General features: G+C 35.9%; 1 long non-coding RNA gene and 1 pseudogene across 2 annotated transcripts in view; both read left to right on the forward strand.

Annotated features, from left to right (window-relative positions):
* LOC108295404 overlaps positions 1-14,871 on the forward strand; it is a 255,984-nt gene that overhangs the window by 62,563 nt on the left and 178,550 nt on the right. The window lies entirely within an intron of this gene.
* Positions 8,977-10,079, forward strand: LOC108295402 (annotated as a pseudogene). Its single transcript, XR_001821389.2, has one exon. The product of XR_001821389.2 is annotated as a ubiquitin-conjugating enzyme E2 D2-like (transcript).

Raw genomic sequence — 14,871 nt, forward strand, 5'->3', positions numbered from 1 at the left:
AGCCTTTGACGCGCTGGTCAGATGCACTTTCAGGGTGAAGCAGCACCCCTCCCTGCCTCGGATTGCCCTAAGTGGGCTTTGCTCACCATTGGACCAGACCCGTTGAAATGCATCTGGTACCTCAATTGGAGTTAGGAGATCTCTGGATTTCTGCATCTCTCTTGCTGGGTTGTGCACTGGAGTTGTGTCTAATCGGCCATTTTGGATCTTCCAGGTACAACCTTTTATAGCTCATTGTTTTATTTTCCCTTTGCCTTCTTCTTTGACCCACTGGTTATTGAATAACATGTTGTTTAATTTCCACATAGTTGTGGTTTCATATTGCATTTCATACCACTGTGGTTGGAAATCATAAATAGTATCATTTGGATCTTCTTAAATTTATTACAACTTATTTTGTGGACCAACATATATAACTTATTTTGTGGAATGTTTGGTGCGCACTTGAAATAATGGATTCTGCTGTTGCTGGAGGGAATATTCTGTGTATATCTGTTAGGTCTGTTTGGTCCATGCTGCTGTTCAATTCTGTTGTTTAATTATTGATTTTCTTACTGGATATTTTCTTTATTGGTGAAGGTGCCATATTGATGTTTTCTACTGTTATTGTTTTGCTCTCTATTTCCCCATCAGTTCTGGTAGTATTTGTTTACATATTTAGGTAGTCTGATGTTGGGTACATATAAACTTAAAATTTTATGTTTTGTTGATGAACTGACCACTTTATAGTTATACTTTCTTTATCTCTTGTGACTTAAAGTCTTCTTTGTTATGAATACAGCTACTCCTGCCCTCTTTTGGTTTCCATGTCCATGGAGTACCTTTTTCTATCCTTTCACATTCAGCCTATTTGTGTCCTTACAGGTGAAATGAGTCTCTTGTAGGTAGCATACAGTTGAGTCTTGTTTTTCATTTTTTCCCCTTAAATATCCATTAGGCAATGCTGTCTTTTGATTCAAGAATCAGTTCATTTACATTCAAGGTGTGTATTGATAGGTAAAGATATGCTAGTACTATTTTTGCATTTTCTGGTAGTTGTAGATTGTTTCTTCCATTCTGGTTGACTTTCTTTGTGATTTGATGATTTTTCTATAGTAGTATGTTTTGGTTCTGTTTTCTTTATTCTCTTGTGTCTTCTACAGAGTGTTTCTTCTATGAGGCCTACATAAAACATCTTGTCACTCTAACAGTTTGTTTTAAGCTGGTAAATGATTTAACTTCAACTGCTACTGAAAGCATACACTAACTCCTCCTTTCCCCCACATTTTCTGTTATTAATGTCACAATTTACGTCTTTTATATATTGTGTGTGTATCCGTTAAAAATTATTGTATCTATGGTTATTTTAATGCTTTTCTTTCATCTTTCATACTATAGTTAAAAGTGATTTATGTACCACCATTATAGTATTAGAGTGTTCTCTATTTGAGTATATTGTTAGCTTACAGTGAGTTTTATACTTCATATGTTTGCATTTTGCTAGTTAGCACTGTTTACTTATAACCAGATTTCTCTTTAGCATTTCTTGTAAGGCAGGTATGGTGGATAATTTTAGATGTCTTACTCACTGGTTAAGGAATATATAGGAAATTGGTAAAGCATTGTTTTAGGACATATCCATGAGGATGCTCTAGTGATTTATGTGTGAGTCTAAATGGACTAAGTGGGGAAAGTCTGCCTTCATTGTGGGCAGGCATCATCCTATCGGCCATGGGCCTGTAGAAACAAAAATGGAAAAGACAGATTGGTCTCTGTCTTTCTCCTGGATTTGGGTATATTCTCCTGTTCTTGAACATTAGTACTCCAGCCTTTGTACTTCAAGAGTTACATCCCTTCTATGCCCTAGGTTTTCAGGCTGTTGGACTTATGAGTCAGCCATGTTACCAGCATACAGAGTCTGTAGCTTGCAGATGACCTGTTGTAGCATTTTTCAGCCTCCATAATTACATGAGCCAATTCCCTTAATAAATCTTGTCTTGTATTTCTCTGTTTATATCTGTCTATATCTCCTGTCGATTATGTCTCTGTAGAGAACCTTGACTAATACAGTGAGTCTGGTAATTATGAACTTTCAAAGCTTTTGTTTGGGAAGTTCTTTATCTTTCCTTTATTTCTGAAGGACAGCCTTACTGAGTATAGTATTCTTGGTTGACAAATTTATTTTTTCTCTCCCTTTCAGCATTTTGAATATTCTCACATCGTCTCCTAGCTTCAAGGTTTCTGCTGAGAAATCCACTGGTAGTCTTATAATGTTTCCACTTGTATGTGGTATGCATTTTTTTCTTACAGCATAAAAACATTTTTTTTTTGTCTTTGCCATTTGAGAATTTAATTTTAATGTATCTCAATTATTTTGAATTGTCAGGTGGTTTGTAAATATAGATTTCTTTAGAGTCATTTAGTAGTACATTATTTTGCCAGTTTTTATAGATAAGCTTTGACAGAAGAAGCTCTTTATCAATCAGCCTGTCCAGTGTTTCTGGCTGGGCTTGCTATTAGAATTTGTAGACAGGCTGGCTTAGTGCTTGTGTCAGCATCTTATTAGGCCTGGTGCCTGAGCTCATAGGAGCTTGCCTGGTGCCCAGACATAACCAGGAGTTTATGTCTGCTGGGGTAGGCCTGGATCCTGGGTGCATTGAGGCTGGCTTGGCATCAGAGTCCACTGAAGTGGGCCTGCTAAATGGATTTGAAGGGGCATGAAATCTGTGTCTATGCGGGCTGGCCTGTCATTGGGATCTACTGTGTTAGGCCTGGTGCCTGTGTACATAGGGGTGATCCTAGAAGGCTGGATCCTGGGGATAGATCTGGAATCTGAATCCATGGGAGCTGGGGGGGCACTGGGACTGGCCTGGAACTTTAATCTGCAGGAGTGGCCCTTGGAAGACAGACTGAAGCATGGTTCTACAGGTATGGTCTTGGAGCCTGGGCCTGTTGGAGTGGTCCCAGCACTGAGATCTACTAGGCAGGCCTTGAGGTTGGGTCTGCTGGACTCTACCTAGTGCTGGGGTTACCCTGGAGCCTTGGGCTGCAGACAGCAGTTTGGAGCCTGAAGCTGTGGATGCTAGCCTGGTGCTTTGGGTCATATGAGCCAGTTTGGAGTCTTATTCCATTGACATGGGCTTGGATCCTGCATCTGTGCTGGATAGCATGGAGGCTGGGGCCACAGGGGCTGGCCTGGTACTTGTCTTGTGTTAGTTTTTAAAGGAAGTGTAATTCTTTTATAACAGAAATGTTGTTTGGCTCTTTTAGCTCTTTCAACATAAATCTGAACTTTTTGTTTTTCAAGAAGGAAATAGTACAGCATAATGGAAGGAGAAAGGGATTCAGTCAGCCTGATACAAATCATGTCTGAGCCACTTGTTAGTTGAAAGATCTCCATCAATTTACTAACCTTCTGTGGACCTGTTTTTTTTTTTTTTAATCTTGAAAAAGTGTATAACAATGCCAATCATATCTTTAATAAGAGGAGCTTCAGGATTGCAGTCTGCTCAGAAGAGTAGGAGGCTAACATATTTATCTTAAAAATTTATTGCAAACATATTTTCTATGTACAATCTAAGTTTGTTTTGGGGGCTGATTTGGTGGGGTGGGAAATTTAGGTGGAAATACTAGGAAGAAAATACCTTCACGTCAATCCCTTAGTGCTGCCAGCAGAATAGTATATTTATGTAATTAAGACTAGTCTATTTTTAATGAATGCCGGCTATGTTCTGTATTTAATTACTGAAAGAGATGAACTGTTTTAAAATCCTCTCTTCCTTTCTGGAATGAATTCGAACCATTTAAACAATTCATAATTTGAAATAAGATTATTCAGTTTGTTCTTAACGTTATTCAGATATTATGGGACATGAATTGCCATGTTTCCCTTTTCTCAAATCAATGTCTGTATTATTTAAGACACTTTTACTTTTCTTTTGATAAGCCAGTGGACATTGATGTTATAATGGGAAAAAAATGGTCTATAGCAGTGCATCTTTAATTTCATTTCAATTTAATTGCCTAGGAATCTTGTTGACTGATGATTCTGATTTAGAAGGTCTAACGGTGGGACCTGAGATTCTGCATTTCTAACAAACTCCCAGATGCTGCTGTTACTAGCCTATAAACCACACTTAAAAGTGGCATGGGACTTAAAGTAGGGTAGGTTACCACAAAATTTTAAAGGTGGAAGGAACGGTACAATGTTGGTAATTCTTAAAAACATACATACTGTCTGTCCTGGTTTCCGGATGAAGACACTAAAACTTAGAGAATCTGAGGATCAGGGATAAGGTCACGATAGCTAGCAGTAGAGCCATAGGAAATTCAACTTATCCTATGGTTTCTGTGTGCTACACTAGTGCTTCTTAAATTTCAGTTATTTACATATATTATGTAGGTTTCTCAGATAAAGTTATACAGGGTAGGTGAAATCCCTGGAATGTGCTGTGTTAAAATTATTCCTTCTTCAAGTAACTGAAGATATTAAATTATGGCAAGGTTTCTCAACCAAAGTCTCAGTGATATCTATACACTTACATTAAAGGAAAATGAATACATAGGCAATCCCCTATCAGAATTTTTGGAATTCTGATCTTTACTGTTTTGGTAAGTCTCTTCCAAAGGTGTTTTAGAGACTAATTTATCAATTTGACTACTAAGTAAAGCAAGGAAAGAACTAAAGGAATTTTGCATGCGGAGAAGACCAATGAGATTTTTCTATGAACAGAATAGTGACTAAATTTTACCATGTGGCCTACAATGTCTGTCTCAGTCAAGGTTATATACAATCCCTCTGTATTCTTCTGTCTCCCAATATCATGCCTGGAGCCAAGACACTTGGACAAATAAAGAATCCTACTTTTAGACGGGAGACTGAAAGTAGTAAATGTAAATATTGTTAAGATATTACATAAGGAACAAAGGAAGAGTGGCTCTCTTTGATTCATTTCTACTCAAATTACTATTTTATTGTACTTTATGAAAATTAACAGTCTGAACAAGAGGAGGAAGTTAGTTTAATTTTGGAAGATCTTAAATTGTATATCAGTTCTCCAATGGCCATTTTTAATCAACTCAATTTTTAAACAAAAACTTATAAATATGACTGAACTGAAGATTTCTATAGAGAGCTTCAACATAAGACTTGATCAAGCAGAAGAAAGGATCAGTAAACTCACAGACAGGTTATTAAAAATTACCCAGTCAAAGGAACAAAAAGAGTAAAGGAATGAAAAAGAGTGAGAAAGGCTGTGAGAATTATGGGGCAATGAAGCAAACTAATCTTTGCATTATAGGAGTTCCAGAAGGAACAGAGAATGAGAAAGGAGTACTGAATATATTTAAAGAAATAATGACAGAAAACTTTATAAACTAGAGACAGATGTAAATATCTACACATAAGAAGCTTTGAAGATCTCCAGTTAGGTTCAATTGAAACAAGGCTAAAATAATACATAGTAAAACTCTCAGAAGCATTAAGACAAAGAGAGGATCCTGAAAGCAGCAAGAGAAAAGAATCGTATCTCATAAAATAGAACTCCAACATGGCTGTAATTAGATTTCTCAGCAGTAACGTTGAGGGTCGGGGTAGAATGCAACGCTATATTAAAGAAAAGCAACAACAAAACCCAAGCAAACAAAAATTTCTTGCTCAAAAAAACAAGCGAAAAAAACTAGCAACCATAATGTTGTCCCTCAGAAATGAAGAAGGGATAAGAGCTTTCCCAGGCAAATAAGAGCTGAGGAAGTTCACTAGGCTTGCCGTATAAGAAATGCAAAAGGGAATTCTTCAAGCTGAAAGAAAAGGATGGTAATTGGTAATATGAAAACATATAAGTGTATAAAAGTCATTTGTGAAAGTAAGTACATAGTCAAATTTAGAATGCTGTAATGCTATAATGGTGATGTGTAAATCAATTGTATCTTTAGTGAGGTTTAAATGCAAAGCTGTTAAAATAGGCATATTTACAATAATTTATGAAATGATATATAATATATAAAATATGTAAATTATGATCAATAACATGTTGGAGGCAATAAAATTGTAGAGTTTCTGTATGTTATTGAAGGTATCACCTTAAAAATAGCCTGTTATAACCATAATATGTTTTATATAAGTCTCATGGTAACCACAAATAAGAGAACTATAGTGTATACACAGGAGATAAGTAAGAAATCAAAGCATACCACAACAGAGAATCATTAAATTACAAAGGAAGACAGGTAGAGTGGAAGAAAGGAACAAAGAACTTGCAAAGATATCAAAAAACAATGAATAAAATGGCAGTAGTATCTCTTTATCTATGAGATAAGCAGTTTAAATGTCAGTGGATTAAATTCTCCCATCAAAAGACACAGAGCCACTGAATGGATTTTGTTAAAAAATCCAAACCATATCCTATTAACAAGAGACTCGTTTCGTCTTTAAGGACACAAATAGACTGAAAGTGAAGAAATGGGAAAAGATAGTCTATGAAAATTGAAACCAAAAAGAGCAGAGCTAGCTATACTTAGATGAAATAGACATTAAATAAAAAATTGTGAAAAGAGGCACAGAAGATTATTATATAATGATAAAAATGGTTGGTTCATCAAGAAGATACAACAATTGTAAACAGATATGCACTGAACATCAGAACACCTAAGTACGTAAAGCAAATACTAATATATCTGAAGGAATAAACAAGACTGCAAGGCAATAATAGTAGAGGACTCCAATATTTCACATTCATCAATAAATAGATCATCCACTTAGAAAATCAATATGGAATTTGATGTGTGCACTTCAGTCATCCAATAGATCAACTATACCTAGCAAACATATATCAGAATAGTTTATCCAACAACAGCGGAACACACATCCTTTTTAAGCATATGCTAAACATTATCCAGGATAGACCATGTGTTAGTCCAGAAAACAAATCTTAATACACTTAAGAGGATTTAAATGATATCAAGTATATATTTTTACCACAATGGTGTGAAATTGTAAATCAATAATAGGAAGAATTTCAAAAATTTACAAATACATGGAAATTAAAAGCGTGCTTCTCAATCAGTGGGTCCAAGATGAAATTAAAAGGACAATAAAAAATATCTTGAGACTTGTGAAAGTAGACACTCAACATATCAATTTGTATAGGATGCAGCAAAATCAGTTCTAAGAGAGAAGTTTATAGCACTAGATGCCTACACATAAAAGAAGAAAAATCTGGAACAATTTCGTGTTACACTTCAAGGAACTAGAAAAATGACAGCCTAAGCCCAAAGTTAGTTGAATGTATGAAATGGTAAACATCAGAGCAGAAATAAATGAAATAGAAATTATGGAAACAATAGAAGAGATCAACAAAGCTAACAGTTGCTTTTTTTAAATGATAAAATTGACAAACCTTTAGCTAAGCTGAAAAAATAGTGAAGAGTTAAAGAAATAAAATCGGAAATGAAAGAGGATACATTACAACTTGTATATAACAGGAATATCAAGAATCATAAGAGACAACTATGAGCAGTCATTTGCCAACAAATTAGATAACCTAGAAGAAATGTATAAATTCCTAGAAACATACATCCTACCAAGACTGAATCATGAAGAAGTTGAAAATCTGTATAATAATAAGTAAGGAGGTTGAATCAGCAATCATAAACCTCCCTACCAACAACCGAGGACGTGATGCCTTTACTAGTGAATTCTCCTTAATATTTAAAGAATAAACACCAGTGTTTCTCAAGAGCTCTCAAAAAATTGATTTGATGAGAGAAAACTTCCAAACTCATTTTAAGAGGCCATTTTTACCATGATACCAAAGTCAAAGACACTACAAGGAAAAAAAAAATGCAGGCCAATATTCTTCATTAAGATAGATGCAGAAATTCTCAACAAAATACTAGTAAACCAATATATTAAAAGCACCATACACCATGCTCAAGCAGGATTTATTCTTGGGATGCATGTATGTCTGTGGTTCAACATTTACAAGTTGATAAATGTCATAAATAACATTAATAGAATAAAGTGATTATCTCAATGAATGCAGAAAAAGCATTAGACAAAATTTAACATTTGTTATAAAAACCCTAAGCAAGTTAGGTATACAGGGAATGTACCTGAACCTAATAAAGGTCATATGTGTTAAGCCCACAATTAACATCATAACAATAGGAAGGTGAAGATGCAAAAAAAAAAAAAAAAAAAAAGTATTACATCAAATCTTAAAATATTGTTTGGGGATGGAATAACAGTGTAGAGTCACTTAATGCAATCAAACTGAAGTTGTTATCAGCTTAAAATAGTCTAACTATAAGATGTTTCATGTAAATCTTTTGGTCACTACAAAGGAAAAAATCTATGCTAGATACACTTAAGATAAAAAGTAAGAAACCAAAGCATAGTGCTAGAGAAAATCATTCGACCATAAAAGAAGACAGCAAGAGAGGAAGAAAGGAAGAAAGAGTTACAAAACAACCAGAAAAACGAGCAAAACAGCAATAGTAAATCCTTATCTGTGAATAATTACCTTGAATGTTAATAGATTAAGTTCTTCAATGAAAAGATAAAGTGACTAAATCAATCAGAAAACAAGACCCAAGTATATTCTGCCTACCAGAGAATCACCCTCACTTTTAAGGGCACACATAGATTGAATGTGACAGGATAGAAACAGATAATCCATGCTGATGGAAACCAAAAGAGAGTAGAAGTAGCTGTACTTAAATCAGATGAAATAGAATTTAAAACATTATAAAAAGAGACACAGAAAAGGTCATTATATAATGTAAACTGGCCAGTTTGTGAAGAGGATATAGCAGTTGTAAATATATCTGCACCCAACATCCGAGTAGCTAAATATATAAAGTAAATATTAATAAATCTGAAGAATGAGATAGACTGCAATATAGTAGTAGTAAAGACTTTAATATTCCTCTTTAAATAATGAACAGATCATCCAGACAGAAAATGATATAGGACTTTAACTACATCTTACATCAAATGTAACAGACATACGTAGAGCATTTCAGCATTCTATCCAATAGTAGCAGAATCCACATTTTTGTTGAGCACTCTTGGAAACATCTCCAGGACAGATCATATGTCAGACCAGAAAATAAGTCTTAACAAATTTAAGAAGATTCAAAATATACCAAGTATCATCTCCAGTCACAATGGTATGAAAATAGAATTCAGCCCCGTCCCCGCCCCCGGGGCCGCTGCCACCCGCCTCACACCATGGCTCTGAAGAGAATACCCAAGGAATTGAATGACCTGGCCCGTGACCCTCCAGCACAGTGTTCAGCACGTCCTGTTGGAGATGGTATGTTCCATTGGCAAGCTACAATAAAGGGGCCAAATGACAGTCCCTATCAGGGTGGAGTATTTTTCTTGACAATTCATTTCCCAACAGATTACCCCTTCAAACCACCTAAGGTTGCATTTACAACAAGAATTTATCATCCAAATATTAACGGTAATGGCAGCATTTGTCTTGATATTCTGCGGTCACAGTGGTCTCCAGCACTAACTATTTCAGAAGTACTCTTGTCCATCTGTTCTCTGTTGTGTGATCCCAATCCAGATGATCCTTTAGTGCCTGAGATTGCTTGGATCTACAAAACAGATAGAGAAAAGTAACAACAGAATAGCTCGGGAATGGACTCAGAAGTATGCGATGTAATTAAAGAAATTATTGGATAACCTCTACAAATAAAGATAGGGGAATTCTGAAAGAGGAAAGTCCTTTTGATTTCCATTTGACTGCTTTCTATGAGCCCACGCCTCATCTCCCCCTGTGCGCATGTTTACCTGATACAGCAGTGCTGCGTGTTGTACATACTTGGAACAACAAACTAGAAATACTGTACTTCTGTACCAACATTGCCTCCTAGCAGAGAAGTATGTGTGTGACAAGCCAGTTCTACAGGCATTACCTAGGTGTGAGACTAAAAGCTTTCCTTATTGACTTAAATTTGGATAACAGCAAAGGGTGGTGGGTATGGTGTGTGCTTGGATGGGAAAGAAAAAGTTCCACTCACCTGTAGGAGATTATTTTTAAGTGGAATCCATTTAAACTCAAAACAGTTATGAAAAGCAAGGTGAAGAACATGAAGCTGTGTCTATATTCATTTTATTCCGAAGGAGCTACGTCTTAGGTGAAAGTTATGATCAACCAGATTAAACTACCCACATCCTGCATTTTAAGGTCTAAGTTTAACTGGTCAACATTTAAATGGATTGGAGCTATTAGTACATCAAGTGTAATGGGCTTTGTTCCCAACTCTTTTACATCTCCCTACCCCTTCAGCCTTTGGCCTTTCAGCCCGTCTTTCTCTCTTCCATATTCTTTGGTTGGTATGTGGTTTCTCAGTTAATACATAGCTAATAGCTCTTATTTTTCTTATGTTTTTAACTTAAATAGACCTAACCTTATGTTAGGTCTATTTGCGTGTAAGGGTGAAAATTCATTTGATGGAAATATTTGTGTATATTTAAAGACCCAGTTGCTCCTCTGGAGCTTGTACATTCAAGAATGACTAATCTGTGTAATAAACTGATTACTACAGTCATTACATACAATTTTGTGTAAATAGGCTTTCTGATTTTTAAGAAGTTTGTCTAGCTGAGATTAGTGGTGGATTTTCTCCCACCCCTGAAATGTTCATTTATACTGGTTGCATTTTAAAATCATGAAACAATTCCAGTTACATAGTAAAAAGGATATCCTAAGAGTAATTTTATTAAACAAGATAGAGGCATAAGCTTAAGAGCATTTCAATGAAACTTGACACATGCAGCATTCCAGGAACATGACTGTAAAATCAAAAAAAAAATTGCCTTAATAAAGAAAACAAACCGCAATTCAACAAAAACCTGGGAACATCCCCTGGGAAAAAAGAAAAAAAAAAAAAAAGCCATGCCAAGTGGGAAAGTAAACCCCCGGGAATGGAAATAAAAAAAAACAAACATTGACTAAACCTGGGAAACAAGAGCACAATCTTGTTTTGGAGAGTCTGCATAATTACTTTGCACTAACATTTGCAGGATGTTCATCCAATTTTAAATTGTACTGCATGTGGCTTTTTGAAGTCTTCCATTGACTCTAGTAAAATGTAGCTTCAAACCTGTAAAAAGAAAAAAGAAAATGGAATTCATAACAGAAGGAATAGTGTAACATTTATAAATTTGTACAAATTTACATGGCCCTAAACAACCAAGAGTAAAATTGAAATGGGAAGTTAGAGGAAAATTAAAAATAGCTTGAGACGAATGAAAATACTATATAACAAAACTTATGGGATGCAACAAAAGCATTTCTACGAAAAGTTTATAGCAATAAACACACAGTTAAAAATAAGAAGGATCCCACTAAAACAATCTAATGCTGTACCTCAAAGGACTAGAAAAAAGAACAATCTAAACCCCTGGTTTATAGTAGCAAAGAAACAATGAAGGTCAGAACAGAAATGAAATAGAGACTGTAAAACAGTAGAAAAGATGAACAAAACAATTTTTTAAAAAGATAAACAGTTGACAAACTTTTAACTGACAAAAATGAGAGATGACTGAAATATATGAAATCAAAAATGAAAGAGTAGACAATACAGGAGATACAGAAATACAGAGGACAAGAGACTGCTGTGAACAATTGTACACCAACAAATTAGATAACCTAAAAGTTACGGATAAGATCCTAGAAATGTACAACCTACCAAGACTGAATCATGAAGAAATAGAAAAGCTTAACATAATGATAACAAGTAAGGAGATTAAATCAATAAGAAAAAATAGCTCTTATCAGAAAAAGTTCAGGCCTTGATGGTTTTACATCTGAACTTTACAAACATTTAAAGAAGTAATACCAAGCATTCTGAAATACTTCCAAAAAATTGAGGAGTAGATAAAACTTTCAAACTCATTTTAAAAGGCCTGTATTACCCTGATGCCATAGGCAGACAAGTGCATTATAAGAAAGAAATACAGACCAATATTCCTAATGAATATAGATACAGGCATTCTCAATAAAATACTAGCAAACCAATTTCAGTAACACATTATAAGGATCTGTTATCATAATCAAGGTGGATTTATTTCTAGGATGCAAAGTTGGCCCAACTTATGTAAATCAGTAGAGGTCATACACTGCATTAACAAAAAGAAGGACAAAAATATGGTTATCTCAAATGATGCAGAAGAGGCATTTGACAAAATCTAAAATATTAAGTATAGAAGATTGTATTAGTCCATTCTCACATTGATATAAAGAACTGCCTGACAGCAGCCCTAGTCAGGGGCTTATAGATAAAACTCCTGTTTCCCTGGGACAGAGCACCTGGGGGAAGGGGCGGCTGCGGGCACAGCTTTAGCAGACTTAAACGTTCCTGCCTGCTGGCTCTGAAAAGAGCAGCGGATCTCCCAGCACAGCACTCAAGCTCTACTAAGGGACAGACTGCCTCCTTAAGTGGGTTCTTGACCCCCGTGCCTCCTGACTGGGAGACACCTCCCAGCAGGAGTTGACAGACACTTCATACAGGAGAGCTCCATCTGGCAACTGGTGGGTGCTCCTCTGGGAAAAAGCTTCCGGAGGAAGGAACAGGCCACAATCTTTGCTGTTCTGCAGCCTCCACTGGTGATACCCAGGCAAACAGGGTCTGGAGTGGACCTCCAGCAAACTCCAGCAGACCTGCAGCAGAGGGGCCTGTTAAAAGGAAAACTACCAAACAGAAGAATAGCATCAACATCAGCAAAAAGGACGTCTAAACAAAACCCCATCTGCAGGTTACTGGTATCAAAGGCAAAAGGTAGATAAATCCATGACAATGAGGAAAAACCAGTACTTAAAAGGCTGAAAATTCCAAAATCCAGAATGTGACTTCTCCTCCAAAGGATCACAACTCACCAGCAAGGGAACAAAACTGGAAAGAGAATGAGTTTGGTAAATTGACAGAAGTAGGCTTCAAAAGGTGGGTAATAACAAACTAATCTGAGCTAAAGAAGCATATTCTAACCCAATGCAAGGAAGCTAAGAATCTTGAAAAAAAGTTAGAGGAATTGCTAACTAGAATAACCAGTTTAAAGAAGAACATAAATGAACTGATGGAGCTGAAAAACAAAGCATAAGAACTTTGTGAAGCATATACAATTATCAATAGCCGAATCCATAAAGTGGAAGAAAGGATATCAGAGATTGAAGATCAGCTTAATGAAATAAAGCGTGAAGACAAGATAGGAAAAAAAGAATGAAAAGAAATGAACCTCCAAGCCTCTAAGAAATATGGGTCTATGTGAAAAGACCAAACCTATGTTTGATCAGCGTATCTGAAAGTGATAGGGAGAACGGAACCACGTTGAAATATGCTCTTCAGTATATTATCTAGGAGAACTTCCCCAACCTAGCAACACAGGCCAGCATTCAAATTCAGGAAATACAGAGAACACCACATAGATATTCCTCGAGAAGAGCAACCCCAGGACACATATTGTCAGATTCACCAAGGTTGAAATGAAAGAAAAAATGTTAAGGGCAGCCAGAGAGAAAGGTCGGGTTACCCACAAAATGAAGCCCATCAAACTAACAGTAGATCTCTCTGCAGAAACCCTACAAGCTAGAAGACGTCGGGGCCAATATTCAACATTCTATAGAAAAGAATTTTCAACCCAGAATTTCATATTTTGCCAAACTGAGCTTTATAAGTGAAGGAAAAATAAAATCCTTTCCAGATAAGCAAATGCTTCGAGAGTTTGTCACTACCAGGCCTACCTTATAAGAACTCCTGAAGGAAGCAGTAAATATAGAAAGGAAAAACTGGTACCAACCTGCAAAAACATACCAAATTGTAAAGACCATAGACACTATGAAGAAACTGTATCAACCAACGGGTAAAATAACCAGCTAGCATTATAATGACAGGATCAAATACACACATACCAATATTAACCTTAAATGTAAACCGTCTAAATGTCTCAATTAAAAGACACAGACTGGCAAATTGGATAAAGAGTCAAGGCCCATAGGCGTGCTGTATTCAGGAAACTCATCTCACCTGCGGAGACACACATAGGCTCAAAATAAAGGGATGGAGGAATATTTACCAAGCAAATGGAAAGCCAAAAAAAAAAAAAAAAGCAAGAGTTGCATTCCTATTCTCTAATAAAACAGACTTTAAACCAGCAAAGATAAAGACAAGGGCATTACTTAATGGTAAAGGGATCATTGCAACAAGAAGAGCTATACTATATATATATATATCTCCAATAAAGGAGCACCCAGATTCATAAAGAAAGTTTTTAGAGACCTACAAAGAGACTTAGACTCCCACAATAATGGTGGGAAACTTTAACACCACACTGTCAATATAAGACAGATCAACAAGACAGAAAATTAACAAGGATATTCAGGACTACATCTAGAGAACTCTTTATCCCAAATCAACAGAATATGCATTCTTCTCAGCACCACATCACACTTATTCTAAAATTGACCATATAATTTGAAGTAAAACACTCCTCAGCAAATGCAAAAGAACAGGCATCATAACAGTCTCTCAGTCCACAGTGCAATCAAATTAGAACTCAGGATTAAGAAACTCATGCAAAAGTGCACATCTACATGGAAACTGAACAACCTGCTCCTGAATGACTACTGGATAAAAATGAAATTAAAGCAGAAATAAATAAGTTCTTTGAAACCAATGAGAAAAAAGACACAAGGTACCAGAATCTCTGGGACATGGCCAAAGCAGTGTTAAGAGGGAAATTTATATGACTAAATACCCACAGGAGAAAGCAGGAAAGCTCTAAAATCGACAACCTAATATCACAATTAAGAGAACTAGAGAAGCAAGAGCAAACAAATTCAAAAGTTAGCAGAAGACAAGAAATAACTAATATCAGAG

Source organism: Cebus imitator, unplaced genomic scaffold (genome assembly GCF_001604975.1).
Source record: "Cebus imitator isolate Cc_AM_T3 unplaced genomic scaffold, Cebus_imitator-1.0 Scaffold637, whole genome shotgun sequence".
In the NCBI taxonomy this organism is placed as follows: Eukaryota; Metazoa; Chordata; class Mammalia; order Primates; family Cebidae; genus Cebus; species Cebus imitator.